Below are 19,263 nucleotides of genomic sequence, written 5' to 3' on the forward strand. Positions count from 1 at the left end.
TATTTAAAGTATGATGGCATAAATGCAGGCAAAAATAATCTTGCTATTTGAGACATCTATGCATGACAATACTTTGTCCCTTTGCCTTCTGCAGCTTAAAAAGTCACTGAAAACCAGAGCTGGGAAACCAGTTCTAACTAATAGTGGGCAAGTACATACATGCTCCAAAAGGCAGGTACCTAATTAATGTATATGATCTGCAGTGTAATATATATGATCCAAAGTGTTTGAAATGGGCTGTATGTAACAGGGTGCCATCCATTCTGCTCAGAGCCACAGACACAGACAAGGGCATTTTTCAAAGCACTGGCAGCAAACTAAGGCGAGTTCAGGCTTGCTGGGATAGCTAAACTCCCATTTGAAATAAGCTTACACTATTATACATCAGGAGCACACTTTCCTTCAGTTGGTTGGTTGAACAAGAGCAGTCCTGGGATGTGATCTTTCTTTTGTAAGGAGAAGATTAAGTTGTTTCCTCTCTCGCGCTCCTGCCTTTATCCTTTCCCTTCACCCTCAGTGGTAGCTTCTTGCTTTGTAAATACACCAAATTAAACAGATCCATCCCTTCTCTTTCTCCTACCTCTATTTATTTTGCAAATGGTGACAATAAATCACTTAGGAGATCCATTTTGTGTGCAACAGGGCTGTGCATTTGCAAGTTTTCTCAGCGCATCATTATTTCCTCTCATGGTCATAAAGCCATGTTTCTGAAGACATCTCCTGGGGATGATAAACCATAATGTTGGATGAGATGAGCAGAGGCTTCAATTTTCATTTATTCTCTCTGGTTTTTATTTTATTTATATATTTTTGAGAAACTGGAGTTTAGACAGTTTAATAGACTGGAAAAATAATTGAGAGAAAGATCCAACTATCTTCCTCCCCTCTAGGGACACACAAGCCATTTCATTAGAGACATACGTGGTAAAGAAGTTTGCACTGTTATCATTGATGCTTTTGTTTTGTGATAACTATTGTAAAGGCAGAATTCAAAGAGAAGTGTCACCTGCTTTCTCTTGTGATAGCCTTGGAGTGAAATGGGACTGCTGACTGGTAATACAGACAGGAACCCAGGAGGCTGAACAACTCATTCTACAGAGTGACTGTCAATGCAGCTTGCAATGAATGAGTGCTTGCATCTCCCAAGCATGAGGTCCCACAACCATGGGTCAACAGACTCAAACACAGCAGAGCACAGAGCTTCACAGCTCTCAGAAAAGCTGAGAGATACTTTAGTCATCTACTGCTTCGTTTTACCTTTCTGTCCTCCTTCAAACCCTGCTTCCTATTTCTTCATCTGTGAGCTCCAACACATCCACAAGTCATCAAAATCCTACCATTAGTCTACAAGTACACTGCTTCTGCTCCTCATGATGTCCATTATGAATTGGGACCTGCAGTCAGGCTTGGCTCTTCTGGCTTATTAAATGAACCAGTCAGCTACCTTTGTATCAGTGGTCCTCAGGTGCTGAATTTCAGTCCAACATACAGTCTGCATGATGAAAGACCAAATTCTTTGGCATTTTTATTGAAAGATGTTCAGCAAACTTTCATACACTCACTGAAATTCAGATTTACATTTTCCATATAATTTATGATCAAGGGAATAGAGCCAATGACTATTTTACCAAACAAGTCTTTAGTCTTTCATTTCTATATATCCATGTTTAATTACTGTAATATATATTGAGGGTTGGACTAGATGATCTCCAGAGGTCCCTTCCAGCACTAACCATTCTGTGATCTTATGTGTGTGTAATATACATTATTATTATTATTATTATTATTATTATTATTATTATTATTATTATTTCCATTTAAAAGTTTGTGATTACTCTATAGTGCTTTCAAGCATTTGTATCATCCTTGTCCTGCTCCAGGTAAAGACAGCAGAGAATATCTACTTCCAAAATTCCTGCAGCCCTGATTTTCCATCATCTTCCCTAATTCCAGTGCTGTCAAAATAAAGTACAATCAGATCCCTGAAAACGGGAAGTCAGAAAATATAACCCTGCTTGAGGGTATTGAGTTTTGTTTTACAGCCTCGTTACAGCTGTTGCCCTCTATATTAGTTTGTGCTGTGTTGGGACATTTCCTCTGCTCTTGTTAAATCACTATCAGCAGCAAATGCCCTCTATAAACCTTGGCACAAGAATCCTGTCAAAGACAATGGATATTAGCAAATACCGATGCTCTGACCCACATAAAGTTCTGTGGTTCGGTTCCCAGAACTGTGCAAACCAGCTGTCCCTCATAATCTTTTTGTTAGAGCATCAGTAATTTCTGAAGCAAATTGAGGATCAACAACAGCCACTCCCAATTAGCAGACTTTTCTCCTAGGATGTTATACAACAAGAGTAGGGAAAAGAGGAATCATCTTCATCTGTTCAGTAGGAGATTTACACAATTATCTGTTCGCTTGTGAGATCTACACATGAACCAGCACCTGCTGTGCAAGGTGCTGCACAAACACACAATCTGTGGTGGGTGGAGTAATTCAGACCTCAAGAGCAGATCAACAGACAGTACCCTAAACATGGATGGATCCACAGCAAAGCAAACAAAGGCCCTGTCTCCAGTGACCATGAGAGTGCTGAAATCAGACTTGTATTTCCAGTTGTTTTATTCTATTTTTGTTACATTGCGAGAATACAAATAAAGATAGAGCAAAGGTGAGAGTTCTGCTTCTCTGTCCTGAAGCAGAACCAGAGCACTTAATCAAAAAGCTTCATCTGTGTCAACACTTCTGATGGCTTGAGATGGCACCGTTAATGCATGAACATCCATCATGCCTCTGTAACAGCAAGATACCTCAAGGAGTAATTTAGGGGACTTCTCTCAGGAATATTGCTCTGTGTAAAGTCAGTATTTTATCCACATGTCCTATGGGAATATTGCTTATGACAGTTTTATACAGCTGTGGTATTACTGCTATTTATCTCCAAACCCCTCAGATGATGCTGTGTCCTCACGGTGCCCTACATGCATAAGAAATCTTGGCCTCCACTTTCACTCCTTCGAATAGAGAAGGGAGAGAAGGTCAAATCTGTGACCCTGGGAGATGGTCTTTGCAATCAACTTTTAAAAACTGGGACAAGACACTATGGAAAATGTCTTTGCTACCTTGCACCTATTTTCCGCTGCACCAGCTGAGCTGCAATGGAGTGATCTAGATCCTAGACGAGCTAACATCTTGCTCAGACTGTCAGCTGAACTGATTTGGCAGGACCTTTGGGTTTAGCTCATTAGTTATTTAAGTATCTGTGCATGTAACTATTAAAGCTGGAGCTTTTTCATTTTAGAAGTAGTCTGAGTTTGCAAAGATGTAAATATATAGGTTGCTAAACCTCTTTAACTGATGTCAAAGTTTGGGAAGGGTATTCATCGCCTACTGTAAAGTGAGCTCTTCAACAGAGTCTACCAATGTTTTGGGAACCATGGAGATTTTTATTCCTTTTGCTATGTTTAGATTAGCCTTTGCAACTACATGCACAAGTATGAGAGTCCTTATGCAATGCCAAAATGTGATCTCCACATTTCAGAAAATGTTTAGTGTTTTCATGCTGTTTCTAGATTACACATCTCAAATTAAGGCTGATATTCCAGTGATTCACTTCCAGCTTTCGATGGTTATTTTCTGACTACAGGGGTACTTCAGAGAGAGCTGGGAAAACAGGATTTTTAATGAAATAAATCTGCAATATTTACATATGCCAGAACAACACATTTTACAGCTATGCCCCCTGCCTTTCTCTGGGATTGTGATCATCTGATAACATGGCAGTAAGATACAGCATTTGAGATCTACCTTAGCAAACTATGAACAATTAGGTTGCTTCAGGGATCCTCCAGTCCTGACAGGCTGACATGAGATTCCCTCCTCGTGGTTCATTCTGCTTCTGACTTATACCACAGATTCTTCTTGGTCCGACTAGAAATGCCAGTTTTTTGCATTTTGAGGGAAAGGAAAAAAATATGGTTATAAGTAAGTGGGGGAGGGGAAAATAAGGAACTAGTTCCTCTTTAATGATAACTTCATTATATCTTCTAATTACAGTAATTGCAGGTTTAACTAAAGATTTTCCCATTGTGCACATTCCGAAGAGGCTGGGAATTTAATAAACAGAATAATACCAAATGATGGAGGCGAAAGGTGAAATTACCACTTGGATACATTTCTTTCAGCTAAGCTGTGCAGGATCAAGAGGTCATTCAGCAAAGATAATTGCTAATTACACTCGGAGGGGCAGGCAGGCAGCCAGGCAAACATCCTTGTGTTGCACTGGGTTGCCAATTGATTACAACTTCAGCCCTTGATTAAACTTTAGAAATTATTAATTGATTAATACTTACACGCTTGCCAAAAAGGACAAGAAGGAGGGGATACCGAGGTGAGGCCATTGCACTCACCTCCATGCGACCTTCAAAGCATGAAAACTTCACAGTTTTGTCATGGTTCCATTTATGGTTATTTCGCTTATGTCAGTACAGGAGTAGGATAAGCTCATGGCTCAGGTACTGAAAAGGGAATCAAATTATGTGAGTTCTGCGCTGACTCTGCAAAAGATTTGCTCTCACTAGACGGCACTTAATCTCCCTCTTCTTTCATTCATCCTCTGTAAAGTGACAATGAAAGATGGTTTCTACAAATATTCCTGGGCAGGGTTTCTTGCAGCACAGATCCACACACAAGACTGATTTGAGGTTGAGGGGAACAACCGGAAACTTTCAGCAGTCAATAAACATGCAACTGTTGTTAAAATGTGAAGACATGGACTTGTATTGATTTACAGATTTTAAGACCAGTGAGAACGATCAAGTCTGAAACTGCCTCAAAACACAGACCACAATTTAATCTCAGCAACAAACTGCCTAGTAAGACAGATGTCATTACCAAAGAATTTATTTAAACAAGAAACCTTTCGCGCCTTTTTTTTTTGTTTAATCTGGGGTTTTGTGTGGATTCCTGGAAGCATGAATGCAAGCTAAGACAGACCATTGTTGAGAACAAATATTCCATTACTTTACACTTGCTTCTCTATATAAATATGATCACATAGCACTTATTTACTTATTTATGTGAGATTGGACCAGATGAAGTTCTAAGCACATCTTCAGCTTGTTTTAAACTATTGAAAATTTGAACTTCAATCACAATTTCTCTCAAAGCCGCAGTTAGAACACCTTTTGTCCCAAACACAGCTACCCTCAAATCAAAACCTAGTAAAGAATAGCATACATTATTCCTCTGTCTGAAGGAATCATTGCTATCTTACGTAAACAATAGTTTTCAGCTATTAAAAGCAATGCACTGAGCCTTAAACATTGCTCCCCCAGTTGGAAAAGTACATTTACTTTGCAATGGGTTAACATGTGCTTATGATCAAATACTGAAACATTCATTAGTGTGTTCTAGGTAGCAGATAATTCCGCCTAGTCATGTCCAAAGAGCATCACTGTTATTAAGTGGACAGATACGGTCAGCAGTCCTGTGGGGGGAGCGTTCAAATGTGACCCCTGATTAAATGGTGACTCACAAGAAACCCTTGTGGAGAATATTTGAAGGTGATTTAATCAGACACAGAACATCATCCTCCCCAGTGAAAGCTGTATTCAAGGTGCAACTTTTGCTTGTGGACTGGATCCCAGCTGCAAGGCAGCATAAGCACCCTGACAGATGGTGCACTGGATGACACAGGATGAGGAAAATCTTTTAAACTCATACATATACCTTTTCATCTATCTCTGGACCTCATAACTTGCATTGTCTATATTGGTCAGCCAGTAAGGTGGTTTCAGGGCAAGTGGCAAATAATAAGGTGTTTGGATACTAAAACCTGATTTATCACTGGCCTTTTGATGTGTAATAGGACTATGTGTGGGAATGCCAGAACATCCCAGGGAGCTGGTAGCTATTTCTAAGCAATGCAGAGCTCCAGCTCCCCAGATAAGGAGGAACACATGTAAGTGTGATAACACACGCCTTTATCATGACCAGTACCACTCAGTCTAAGGCCAGGAAAATCCTGGGATTAAGTGTTGTTCAGTCCTTCGAATGCTGGTGTGTCTGGACTGTGAGGACACACTGGAGGGGAGATCTCACAGTAACACCTCATCTCTCTCCTGTTTGAAACAAGGGCACTTTGCTCTGGGACTCCTGGCCAGGGCAGTTGCCTTCCTTCTAACACATGAGGCTTAATCTGAGTTCATGCTGCTGGGTTTTGTCTGTATCCCTCACCTGCAAGTTTTCCAGCTTCCACTGCTCTAATTCCAACTTGGATTCCCTCTTCAGTTGTGACTCGTGGTTGTAAGCGCTTTGCAGTGATTTTGTAACATAAAAAGTCAAAATTACTAAAATTTCTGGAAAATCAGCACCTAAATTGAATGTAGTTAACAGCCACATCCCTGGGGAAGGGGTTACCCAGTAATGTCTTCGGCTAGACAGTACTGTGGGGAAAATGTTATTTTTTGATGCAGTATGTATTAAAGGACTCTGAAAATAATCACTTTCTTCTGAGCAGAACTACAGGTGTACATGTGCTAGAAAACAACACTGTGAACTCTGATTCAAAGATTTTCTTTCAGGAAGACAGATGTTCTTATTTAAGGGAACTGTGTAGAAAATTAAAGCAAAAGTAATTTTTGACAGAGGATAGGAAACAGTGAGGAATAAATCCAATTTGGTGGTGATTTGTTGTTTAATACCTGAACGAGATCAGAGCAAGTCTGTATTATATGGCTTTCTGGAAAGCTACTCAACCGAGTACCAACCGCTCTGAATCAGAAATAGTTCCCTTCCCATCTACATGTAAGAAAGGCAAATGAACTGGATCCTTCTCTCTTTAAACACAGGAATTTGCTTGTGTCATGCTGGCTGCAGAAGATATATACAGCATTGTGCATATGTTTATGGAAGAATGCAAGAAGCATGGCGTATGGCAATGGAAAAGCAAAGGGTCTCTTCATCAGCAGGCTGCATACAGAAGACAAATATTTTTCCTTGAGGGCATCGTGCAGAGAAGCCAGTTTCCAGTGTTCAGTCTGGCTCTGGAAGCAACATAGAATGTGCACCTTTTGTTTTCAGGACACAAATAAGTATGTCTCTGTGGAGTTGTACTGGTCCATATACCCACACCAGCCTTCTCACACCAGGCTCAGGAGAATTTATAATGGAAAAAAAAAAAAAAAGGGTCCTGAAATTCCAAGACATGTTTCCAACTTTCAGCAGGGAGATCCTTTAGGTGAATTTGAGAATCCAAGTGTCAGCACTAATCGCAGAAAGGGGTTCAGCTCCCTTGTTTCTTTCCTTCTTAGTGGAAGCTGCAGACAAGCGTTCAGCAATTTAGTGTTATTTTGTGCCTTAATTACATCATATTATTTGTTATTATTAACTTCATGAAAAATAGCCCTGCTGCAAGTCTAGTATAAGTATTCATCCTACACTTCTCCTCAAGCTACTTTCCTTGCAGGCACAATATCTCTTCTTTGCTAGCAGCTTTATTCTAGACAAGATTTTTTTTTTTTTTTTCCTCTCAGCCAATACTGAATGAAATACTCTGCTTTTCTGCCCTGTACTGAGAAGGAGAAATCTTCAGCAAAAATAGAATGCAGCTGAGTAAGAGAGGACAGGTGCAAACACTTCTGACAAGGCTACCAAAAAAAAGGGGGGGCTGGGAGGGTAAAGAAAAGCTTTGCTACTTCACAAAGGATGCTCTTTGGAGAGGATTCTGTATGTGAACTATGTCTGTGTGGATGTGGCTGTGAAAGCGTATTAGTATGGCAGAGGCAAAATGAGCTCTATGCTGGTATGTATTGGAATTGGAGGGGGCATTTCTTAATTTTGGAATTAGGAGACTAACTGGGCCTCAAATACTAAAGAGTGCAAAGTTTTTAGTAGGAACAGAGATGCGTTCCCTTGATTCATGTATGGAGCTGCTCCCATGCATTGGATCTCGTGGAAAGCTCTCACCTACACCAGCCATGTAGTGCAGCTGATTTCCTTGTGTGCCATCAACGCAACTAGGTTTCAGGTTTGCTGCCTGTTTCTCACAGCACATGCAATGGACCTGGCCAGGAATTTCTGATGTCCCTCTTCTGTGTCTGAGCTATTGCATGAGTGTAAAAAATTCCTCTAATTCTATCTGGAGGGAACTTCTAGGTGGAAAGAAAATTAAAATGTCCAGGAAAGCCAGATGCTGCTGTTGTTACTGTGCAGGACTTGCCAGGTCTGAGCAAGTCTGGGCTCTCTGACTGCAGACCAGCTGTACCTGACTTTTTGGATCAGCAGTGGATCTGGTGAGCTACTGTGTTCGTTTGCTTTCTTGTAAAATTCACAGTTCTGTGGATATTAATAATTGAAGATTCACAGTCAGATACAATTGTTAGTTGTATAAGATATTATTTTTTTCTGCTCTCTAGATTCTTTTGTCACTCCTCAATATTTGAGGTGTGCTGTCTGTCTGCACCCCTGGGACCCCCCTGCTACCCCAGCCACACATGTGTAATACAATCTATCCTCAGATCTGCAAGTATCAAACACAACTGAACTACTCAGAGCAATTGCTCCTGCCCTTATCTTGAAGTGTACTTCAATCTTGCAGAAGGGTTGTGAATTCCAGGCCTTGTCCATTGTTTTCCATCTATATTAACTGATACAATGACAGATAAACAGTTGCTGTTGTTTGTTTTCTTGGTTTATTTCTTCTCTCTTATTCCACAACAGAAGTGTTCAGGGAAAGGGACCATCTTTTCCTATCTCTGGGGTGTAGTACTGTAGGCTTCAGTTCACCACAGAGCTCCAATGGAGCTGGAACAGAAAGGATAGACCAATAATGACTTCTGCCAATAGCAATAGTTGAGCGGTAAGACAACAATATATTCTTTTTTTGTAAAGAGGGATTCGCTTCTACAGCCAGGCTGTCACTAGTAGCTGAGCTATAAAGCTAATCTGTAAAGATAATTTAGGTACATCTGGATGAGCTGGTTGGCAATTGTTGCATCTGCAAGATACTGCAGAGCTGCTGTTGGTTTTGAAGGAATGCAGCCAAGAGTCTGGGTAGGTTTTGCCATTTTATCTGCCAAAATTCTGGCATAAGAATAGCCCTGTGCCTTTGCAAAACATACACTAGGAAAGTTAGCAGCATCACTTTTGTATTTCTCCCTTACAATTAATTTCCTCAATGTAAGTGTAACTATGAGAAAAAATAGCCTTTCCTAACGGGATATCTGGATACTTTTCAAATACTATCCCAGAGGGAAGCTGAGTGGCAAATACCATATTTTCTTTTTCAGACTTCAAATGCCCATCAACCCTTAGAAAAATATCTTATTTAGCTCATTATTAATAATCTGGCTGTTAACTTGGATTGCTAAATGGATCTGCAGAAAAATAATGAGTGTATTCCAGTCCTTTGATGTTCAGATTCATCCAAGCGTTTAAGAACTGTCAAACAAAATATACTGTATTCAAGGGAATATATTCATTGAAAGATTAAATTAGGTACTGCAGTAAAGCCCCCCCATTGCAATGGAGAGGCATTTCATGCTAACAAATAACTACAGCACTATTATAACGAGACCTAGAGGCATGTGATTTCAACTGACTGCACAGCTCTGCTCTGTGAGTGTAATTTTTTTCTCAGGCTGATGAAAGAGCAAATTGTGGTTGATACTGAACAGACTTGTTCTCTTAAATATTTTTTAAAGACTTTTGTAGTGTTTCAAAGACTCCCTTCAGAGTAGTTATCCTGACCCATACCTTTGGATTTACTTCCATCTACTTCTTTTGAAGCATTGTGAAGTTAAGGTTTCTCTGCATCTCCGAAGTTTTGTGTCCAAGAAGTGCTGTCTCCCTGTGCTTCCTAACATGCTCCCCAGTTTTCTTTTAGCTTTCTCATGTTTTGCATGTCAGCAGGCAGCAAAGCCTAGATAACCTGTGCATCAGCTATACTCTTCAATCCTCATTTCTTAAGGCAAATGTCTGTGTCTGACCTCCCATGAGACTTGGATACCATCTCTGCTTGTTTGTCTTTTATAGCACGGGATATAACTTTTCTTCAGCATTTAAAATGCGGTGTCTTTAAAATAATAGGATCTCCTTTCTTACTTGGGTTTCAGAACATAAACCAAAGTTCACAGGAAAGCCAAAAGTCAGATTTGTGGCCAGCTGCAACTGTGCTATCCAAGACATGAATCTAATATGACACTGTTCACACTTGCTTGATATCTGAGGTTTAGTTTCTCCAGCTGTGGCTGAGCCAAGCACAACTACCTCTCTGTTAATATGTGGGGTCTAGAACAAGAAATAACCTTAAATGCTGCTGTGGAGCAGGAGACAGCTTGGAGAAAGAGAGGGGAAAAAAAAAACAAACAAACCACATACCAAAACACCAAACAAAAAATTCCCCCACCACACAACAATGAAAAACACAAGAAAAACAACAAGAAAAAATCCAGCACAGGATCAAAAACATGGTACATTCAACAATTCAGGCACTGAGCACCAGCAAAACAAATATTCATGTAGAAGCAAAAGCTTTCTGACATGGGGTTCCATATTTCTGCCATCCGAAATACACTACAAATGTCTCTGTGGAAAGTATCAAAGATGCTTTATAGTACAAGACATGTTATGAAGATGGTTCTTTACCCAGTTGGATACAGTGACTTAAGTGTAAATGGAGAAGGTTGAATAACAATTGCTAAATAATTTATTCAAGGAATCTCTCAACTTCTATCCTGTAGCCCTTATTTGATGAATGTCTGTACACTCGGGGACTCCTTTGTGCCTGGCTGTCATGGTGCAGTGAGGATCCAATGATGATATTTTGGAACGCAATTGCTATAGATTTCAGGTCGCTTAGGTCATTGGAAAACTTCCTCTTCTCCTCAGTGAAGTTGAGACCAAAGAGATGCTTTCAAGATGCATCCTGTATGCAGAATACATGCATATCTGTATATATCCTGTGGCTGAAATTAGATTTACAAAGTGTGGGTATAAAAGAAGTGCCGGTGGTGACTAAGTCCCTGTTCTGGGCCGTATCCTAGATGTAGAAAATACTAAGTTTCCTTCTGGCAGAGCCGATACAACACCCAGACGTGCTGTATGTACATCTGTTTTGTGGACAAGACCTTTGCCTTGTAGGTCTGTACAGGTGAGAGGAGCTCTCAGCAGACTGAGCCTGGATTTTGTCCACTGAATCCAAGTAGGTATGGGTGGTATAGTCCTTCCCTGGCAGGAGGTTTGAGTGTTTGCTGTAGCTATATATACCTTAGTGTTTGTCCACACCTAGCTCTGAAAATGGAACACAGGAAAGGAAACTGGAAAGGGCAACTAGCATAAATAAGAGATGACAAAAGTGGACCCTGGCATTCAATATTTCTAATCCTCCTCTGCAGGATATTGTCTAATGGCAATCTCCAGTGTTTGAGTTTGCTTCTGGATTTATTTTTATTTGTGCAACCCCTTGGGATGACTTTTGCTTTTTTAAGATTTTTATGCACCTTTATTTTTCCTTTTATTTTTTCCAATATCCATTCTGACTGCATCCTGCATGGTTATCTGGCAAGACCTGGGATGGGCTAAATACATTTATAGAAACACAGGACAGAGGTTTAGACCTGGAAATACATGTAGTTCTAGCCTTATTTTTCTCTCAGTGGGGATTGTCGGGTCTCCCTGGATGTCCCTAAGGATACAATCTGTTTTTATCCAAGAGAATTTCCCCTCTCCAAGGTTTTTCATGCTGCAGTCTTTCCTCTTTCAGCTGGGAAAAGACAAAAGAAATTCCTATTCCATCTATGTCAACAGCCGCTTTTATTATTTTATGGACTCCTCTCTTTCTGGAATGGACAGGGTTATATTTGATACATCAGGGCTTGGTTTCAAGTGAAATGATCTTGTTTAACTACATGATGCTGAGTCTGTCAGGCTGGGGCCAAAATGGTACGCAAATAATGTCAGAGGAGCTGAGCTGCTGCAGTCCCTGATGGTGGAAAGTGAAAAAAGTCTGGCCCCTGAGGAGGGTGGACCACCACAGCAAGTTTAGGCTGTGCTCTGGCACACATTTGGAAAGAGTGACCCTGTTTACCCTTCTGCTGCAGTGGGCTCAGCATCTCTGATACCCCAACCTGCAGCTCAGTTCTTTGCAGCATCCTCAAAGCTTCTCTGTAGCATCAGAACAAAACAAGATGAACCAACCACAGTCTGTAGCCACCTAATTGAAAGTTTCTGAGCCTGGCAGGCTCTGTTATCCCAAATCTCCAGTGGAAACAGTATATTCCAAGCTTTCCCCAATTATAGCTACCAGCAGCACAAGCAGCAGCTCTTGCACTCGGGCTTGGTCCTCCCACACACCCGTTCCTATCTGTTTTGTTGCCTCGGGATGGAGTTGCCTGGCAACAGGACTCTGCAGCTTTGGGAGACAAAAGCTATTATTTCTGCCACACAGATGTGCTAATATGACTATTGACTGGGGGGTGGGGGGAGGACGGGGACACGACAGGTCAGATTTCAGATGCTTGACAATTCCAAGCCGTTTTTAAAGGAGAAAGGCAGAGAACCTGAATGTAAAGGCAACCGAGGTGGAGGGAGGAGCAGGTAGCGGGGTAAGATAAACGTGCTCGTAGATTTTCCAGGACCACAGTTTAATCAAAAAGAGGCATTTTGGTGTGTTTTAGCTGGTGAACCTTAACTGAGTTCCTCCTGGATTCCTGCAGATGGTCTGGATGGCAGCTTATAGCTGACCCTGGTACTCAGTGGCATCTCATGAAAGAGCTGCCCTGGGATAGATCCTGTTACTCTAGAAATGCTGGAGATCAAACAACTGAACAGAAGCTCCCAGGACCTTGCAGGTGCTCCATGCATACCAGCCTCCCTGGATAATCACTTCTGTGATGCTGACAAAGATGTTCATTTCACCAGCTTTATGCTAATTTTTTTTCCCCTGCCATCTTTCTTTCAATGTTCCCATCTATGTCAGTGCACTGAGTGCAGGGCAGCTAAGGCTAGAACTGAGTAATGGCCATTTACTGTTCCTAGTTTGAGACTTTGAAGGATTCCACTGATGAATTTGGATTTCAAATTAAAATTCCATTTACAAGTTACTTTTTAACAAGAACCAAACAGCCAAAACACAAAGCAAAGAAAACCAAAACTAACCAATGAAACAAACAAAAAAACCCCACCACTTTACATTCATCAAGGTTTCCACTAAGCTGGCTTGTGTAATGCTGTTCTCTGGCTATTCAGGTCTCTTCCAGGAGGTGCCAGATGCTCAATGCAGCCCCTGTGCCTGACCACAATATTGCAGCTCCAGAAAACTCCACCACCCTGTTGTACTGAGCAAAGGTGCCTCCATATTGCAGGAGTGCTCGATTGCTCTCAGGTGTTGAGGTGCTCTTCATATCTGCTGTGCTCAGGCCTTCTTTGTTACTGTGGATGGAGAGGTATTATATGATGGCATTTTTATCTGTGTGTAAGTCTGAGAACGAGCTATTTTTCGTGAGTTTGCACATATCTGCATTCAAATAGCTTATATGAGGGCAAGAGTTTTTTTGTCCCATAAACTACTAGCCTGGGATTGTAGCCAGAGCACCAAAGGTAGGATTTTAGTTGAATTTCTACACAAATCAGTTTCATTTTTCTAAATTAAAGCCTTTCAACAAAAATCCACAAGACAAAATGGATGCATTTTCTTGGTGCAGAAATCCCCAACCCTGAAGCTAAGTATTAACACTGACTTGTACGGTTGACTGTCTAGCAAATGCTCTGGTTCTAGGCCAGGTACAACTGAGGCTCACCATGGTCATTGCCTGGATTTTTGTCTATCGTTACTACTTTTTAAACAAGTAATAGATAAGGCAACTAAAGTACCCAAGCAAATAACAAGAACAATGGGCAGGGCTGGGTAAAACTGAAAGAAACTCATTATTCACATCATCTTTGTGTTATTTTCATGAGTGCATAGAGTTAGGATCCTTGCAGAAGTTTTGTTGCAGTTTCTTCTGCTTGCTGTTTCTCTGCATAAGGTGTGCTGTTCAGTGGAATGAGGCATGACAGATGACAAAGAAAAAGCCCTCTTAGGGAAAAGGATGGCCCAGTACTATTTCCTCAGCAAAACGGAATTCTAACAGCTAGAGCGTGAAATGCACTTTTCCGCTCTCTTAAGATCTGAATTAACAGGAGGCGGGTCAAGGCAGTAGTAACACACGTCCCCTGGTCCATACCTGAAAGGTAACTCACCCCTAGTGCAAAATCCAATGCCAATTGAATGTGTAGAATGTGTGTATTAAGGACCATTATTTCTTTCCACTTTTTCCAGAGAAGTCATCCCAAATGTGTAAGAAATAGAGATAGGTGAGAAAGTATTTTGGGAGCTGGGAGAAGAAAAAGGAGATTCCAGTATTTGTCTCCATTCCAGAACAGAATGAAGACTAGATCTTTAAGAATCTGTGAAAAAAATAAGAGGACCACAACATAGCACATTGCTGGGGTAGTGTTTTTTGGGGTTTTGTTTTTTTTTTTTTGTTGGTGTTTTTTTGGGGGCTTGTGTTTTGTTTTGGCTTCCCTTTCAATCTGGAATGACTTGAAATGAACAGAATCTTTTTTAAAAAAAAACCATATATATATATATATATATATATATATATATACAAAACATGTTGCTTTGTATTGAACTGAGATATTTTTCTCCTGATTTTTCAGGTGAGCTCTTGTTCAAATCAGGACAATAACCATATAGTTTATCCAGCAATGTGAGGTAAGTTCAAAAAGACCTCCTGAGTTCTGCATATATATGAAATCCATATAAGAGTGCAGTAGTTGAATGGAAGCAAGGTATCTTTAAGTGTTGCATACTATAAAGTACCCTGTATGGATGTCTCCAGATCTTAAAGAAATGTAAACAAGCATCACTGCTGTAACTAAACTTCCATCTAGAAAAGGGTCTCAACTTCTTCTTTTCTCACATAGCTATATCTGTGGCTTGAGTGCTAGGATCTGAAATAACCTTCATATCAGTTATAAGGGTTTACAGTATTGTTTTATGTCTCTGGGAGCTGATAAGTGAAATGGAAAACAATAGAAGAGCTCGATTAAAAATAAAAGAAGATGGATTCTGGATAAGTTGGAGCCCTAAGAGGGGAGCAGGAAACCTGCATGCCCTTAATGAAATATTTAAATAGAAGGATTGAACTGAAGACCTGCTTCTATCCAGCAGTGAAGAAGCTGAGAATCCCTGCTGAAGGGCTGCATCTGTTATGAAAATCATTTTCCAGCCATGGCTTCAGTTTCTTTTGCAAGAAATCAATTCCTTGGTGAAGCTATTTCTCACTTACAGTGTAAGATACAATAATAGACTAGGAGAAAAATGCATTTTTGGCACCTTTTGGCTTAACCTACTTGAAAATGAACTTCTCCAGCTTTCAAAATGAGCAAACTTGTCTGCAAGAAGGGTTGCAAGAGGAAGCCAATCTGTTTGTAGAGCAGTGAAGTGTGATAATTTCAGATCTCAAAATTTTCAGTTTATTACATGGTTGCCACTCAGGCAAACTCCTCATTCTCTTTAATAACCATTGTTCTTTGACAGGAATTGAGTACCGGCCTCAGGATTTGTCCATATAGCCTAACAAATCCTAGCAAATATTGATTAAAACTGAAATGAAGCTAACGGGAACAGTAAAAGCTGACTGCCTAATGCAAGTGATTTATTACACAACACTATGTTTTTCCTTTGGCTGGTGTGCATGTAGGCTCTGAATAGTAGCCCTGAATTACAGGAATTATTCTCTTCAGCCACTGAACAAATTCTGGCTGATGCAAATACTTCTTACTGAAGGAACTGACTCACAATTTCACAAATAAACTTTTTTTCCAGTTTTAATTGCCTAAAAAAAAAAGGAACATTTGCACATTATCTCTACTAGCGCCATCTGGTGATTTCCCGGCAAGGGCTGATGGTCCCCAGCCAAATGACAAAGCCAGCCTGCAGTTTATCTACAACGTGTTCCCGAACGTGCTCTCTCAGAAGTTCGTGCAAGTATAAAATACAGGGTAATCATTTCAGCTTTATAAGTATCCACTTACTGCAGAGAAATACGAATGGAAGTTGGTTCTGAATGTCATGAGTGCTCTCTCTGTCTTACTTAGCTCAAGATCTCAGTGCCTTTTCCTAAATCTAACAAATAAATACCAGCACATCCTTTTCTGATGGGCTGTTAACATTCTTGGCATTATAAGCCAGAAAACAGAGATGAAGAGGAATAATCCTTTCCAGTCCATACAGCAAAGCAGAGCCCAGCTCCCAGTTTTCTGGTCCTGTGTTCCTATCACCAAAGCATATTTGCTCTGGTATATGAACCTCTCCCATTGTTAATTCTGCACCAGTTTCTCTGTTTTGTTAGTAAAATCAAATGTCAGCCTTGTTGTGAGGAGAATGTACTGAAAGATAGCCTGCCATAAAGAAGCCAGGCGTGTTGTAGCCTTTATTTCATAGGAGTACGAAGCAGCCAGACCTCTTGGCCTCCCTCTGCTTTGGGCAGATAGTTCCCCACTTGCCAGAGAAGTTTATAGAAAAGTAAACAGAGCAGTTTATAACTTTTCAGGGTGTGCAGGTAAGGGAGAGGGGCAGAAATGGCAGTAACAGGATAGAGGAGGCTGCTTTATGTCCCCTGCAAGCTCACAGAAATCAGGAAGGTTATGCCAAAGTCAAGGATGCACAGAACTTGCTACTAGGCATTATATTATCCATACAGTGCCTTATATGTGACTAGCTCATCCTCCCCCATGAATATCAATGAGAAAAATGCATTTATCCAAAGTTTAGAGAAGATAGTCCAACCAACGGTAACTTCATTGCCTCTTGAAATAAAATATCTTCCTTATTTGGACCAACCTAACATCCTACAGTGGAAAACGTAGAAGATGGTGTGGACACATTGGTGTAGGTTTGCCTTTCAGTTCTCTGCTAGGAGGAAATCCCCATCAGACAGGCTGTGTGGCATCTCCATACCTGACCAAGGCTGTCTACTTTATTGTCTGGATTCAAGGAGTTGGGATGTCTTGTGTGCATCGCATGCTCCAGGATGCCACAAACCATCTTTCTTTCTAGCTTAATCATATAAAAGCATGTTAGAGGACGGCAATTTTCCACAAGCCCATCAGCATAAAGAGATGTACAGTCTAGACGCCTACCTATGATTGGTACAAAATTCAGGATAAGAAATTCAAGGAGAACTCCGCTTATAATAGAAACGTGGAGTAGCAGAAGTTCTGTGTTGATTTCAACTGTAATTCAGCACATTTTGCCCTGCTGCGGCAGACACTTCCTTTGCAAGTGTGTAACTTGCATCCTCCCTGTTCTTTTGCCATAAGTCTCACTCCTACAAAATTTTCTTCTTTTTTCTTTCGGCTGTTTCAGACAATCCCAACATCACATGCATTTATTTATTTTCTAAATGAACACACTGTGTCTGTTTTGCGTGCTGAAGCTTAGATTGTTCTGTTCCTTGTGTAGAAGGCTTTGACAACAGAAAATTATTTCATTATATCATTACACGGGTGATGGTGGAGCTCCAGTAACCTTTTGCAGACCATCCAAATTACTTCATCCCAGCCAGTTTTCTATACTGTAAGAAACAGAGCTTGCAAATGGCAAAGCATCCAGCTCACCTCAAGATCCTTGTAAATCACAAACCCAAATTCCCTTCTCTCCCTCCCTTAAAATCTTTCATTATAAGATAAATTAATTTTTCTTAACCATCATGACATTTTCTTACTTTTTTTCCAGTTTCTCATGTCTTCCAATAGCTTTTTTAAAAACTTAATTAGAAATTTTAAATAAAATAAAATGCATGTTGTATCATTTAGGATAACTGGCAGTAGTTTTAAAAGACCATGGTGAGTTCATTTTGGATGCAGCATGCTCAAAACCAATGGAAGACATTCATGTTAGTTCTTTTTCTTTTTTATTTTAATTACATGCAAATCATGGTTCCATTTTAGATACATTGAAATAAGTTCTGCAAGTGCTTGATTATGTTTAATAGGGGTATGCAACTCCTATCTGGAGGCTGGAATGCAAGCCATAATATGCAGAAGCAATGGAAGGACTGATATAGAAGCAGAAATTAAGATCTTTAGTGTTTCTGCTTTCTTTGATTTATTTAACCCTGCTTATACAGAATGTAGTGCAGTTGGGAAACTTGCTTATAGGAAAGAAACCCTTTTTCTCTTCAGCAGGACAATTCATCTTAAGTAATTTCAACACATTTTGAAAAATGCAGCAATTTTCACACACACACAAAAAAAGGGGAAATGGAAAAATTTATTGTTATTTAACACTTAAAAAAAAAAAAAGGCTGTTCAATATACAGTTAATGTTTCTCCTCTAAACACATTCATGAGTTTAGGTTGTGGATCTCAGGTGTGTGTGTACATGCACAGTCATGACCAGTTAAGCCCTATGAAACTCTGACAGGCGTTGTCCAATCTAGGGACATTTGCATTACTGCATTACCATGATGCTGATCATCATCATGAAAAGGACATCACTGTTACTAACTCACAAACATGTGTTCTTACACATTGGTTTGGTAAACAAGTGGGATTTTCAAGGTCAATCTGATTAGGCCTTACTAGACAGGATGCTCTAGCAAAGGTGGTTAACGTAAGTATCTCTCGGTTGATTTTGTCTCTGTGCCAGAAAGCAGCTTTGCCACTCTGAGCCTTCTGCTGCTGCAGCCGAAACTTTGCTCACATGTCAGTTCTGCCATCACCCAGCTCCAAATCAGCAGTGATGGTATTGTGTTTTGTTCCACATCAGAACAAATCTGAATGGCAAAACCCTGACATGCTTTGCAGAACAGAACTCTTGATTTTTAACAAGCCTTCTCTGGGAGATCAGGATGAGCCACTACAGCACAACTTGCCTGTTAAGTGGCCAACATGCCTTCCAAGCCTTCTTTTATGAATAGAAAGCATTGCAGAACTTTAAAATGTGACAATACAAATCTTTTACATGTTCCTGCTGCAGTATCACTCCAAGGCAAAAATATTCCTTCAGCTGTTATTTCAAGCAATTTGCCAGGGGTCTTCTTTGTGAAGGGATCTCACTGGTGAGTGCAACTGCATTCAAGCTCAAGGCATGCAGTGCTTACATATTAAAAAGAGAAAGCCTTCCTCGGGCCACTTATATTTTGTGGTTTATCCTCATTTTTAGCTGGTAGTCTCCAAGCAATAATTCAAGAGAACGGTCCTTCCCAAAA

The 19,263-nt window shown here is 40.3% G+C and overlaps 1 long non-coding RNA gene across 1 annotated transcript in view; it reads left to right on the forward strand.

Moving 5' to 3' along the window:
• LOC135575406 (uncharacterized) overlaps positions 1 to 19,263 on the forward strand; it is a 65,169-nt gene that overhangs the window by 22,590 nt on the left and 23,316 nt on the right. Inside the window, exon 2 of the long non-coding RNA XR_010466113.1 lies at positions 14,705 to 14,759. This is a non-coding gene — a long non-coding RNA (uncharacterized LOC135575406). The remainder of the gene's footprint in view (positions 1 to 14,704; positions 14,760 to 19,263) is intronic.

This window comes from Columba livia, chromosome 14 (assembly GCF_036013475.1).
Source record: "Columba livia isolate bColLiv1 breed racing homer chromosome 14, bColLiv1.pat.W.v2, whole genome shotgun sequence".
In the NCBI taxonomy this organism is placed as follows: Eukaryota; Metazoa; Chordata; class Aves; order Columbiformes; family Columbidae; genus Columba; species Columba livia.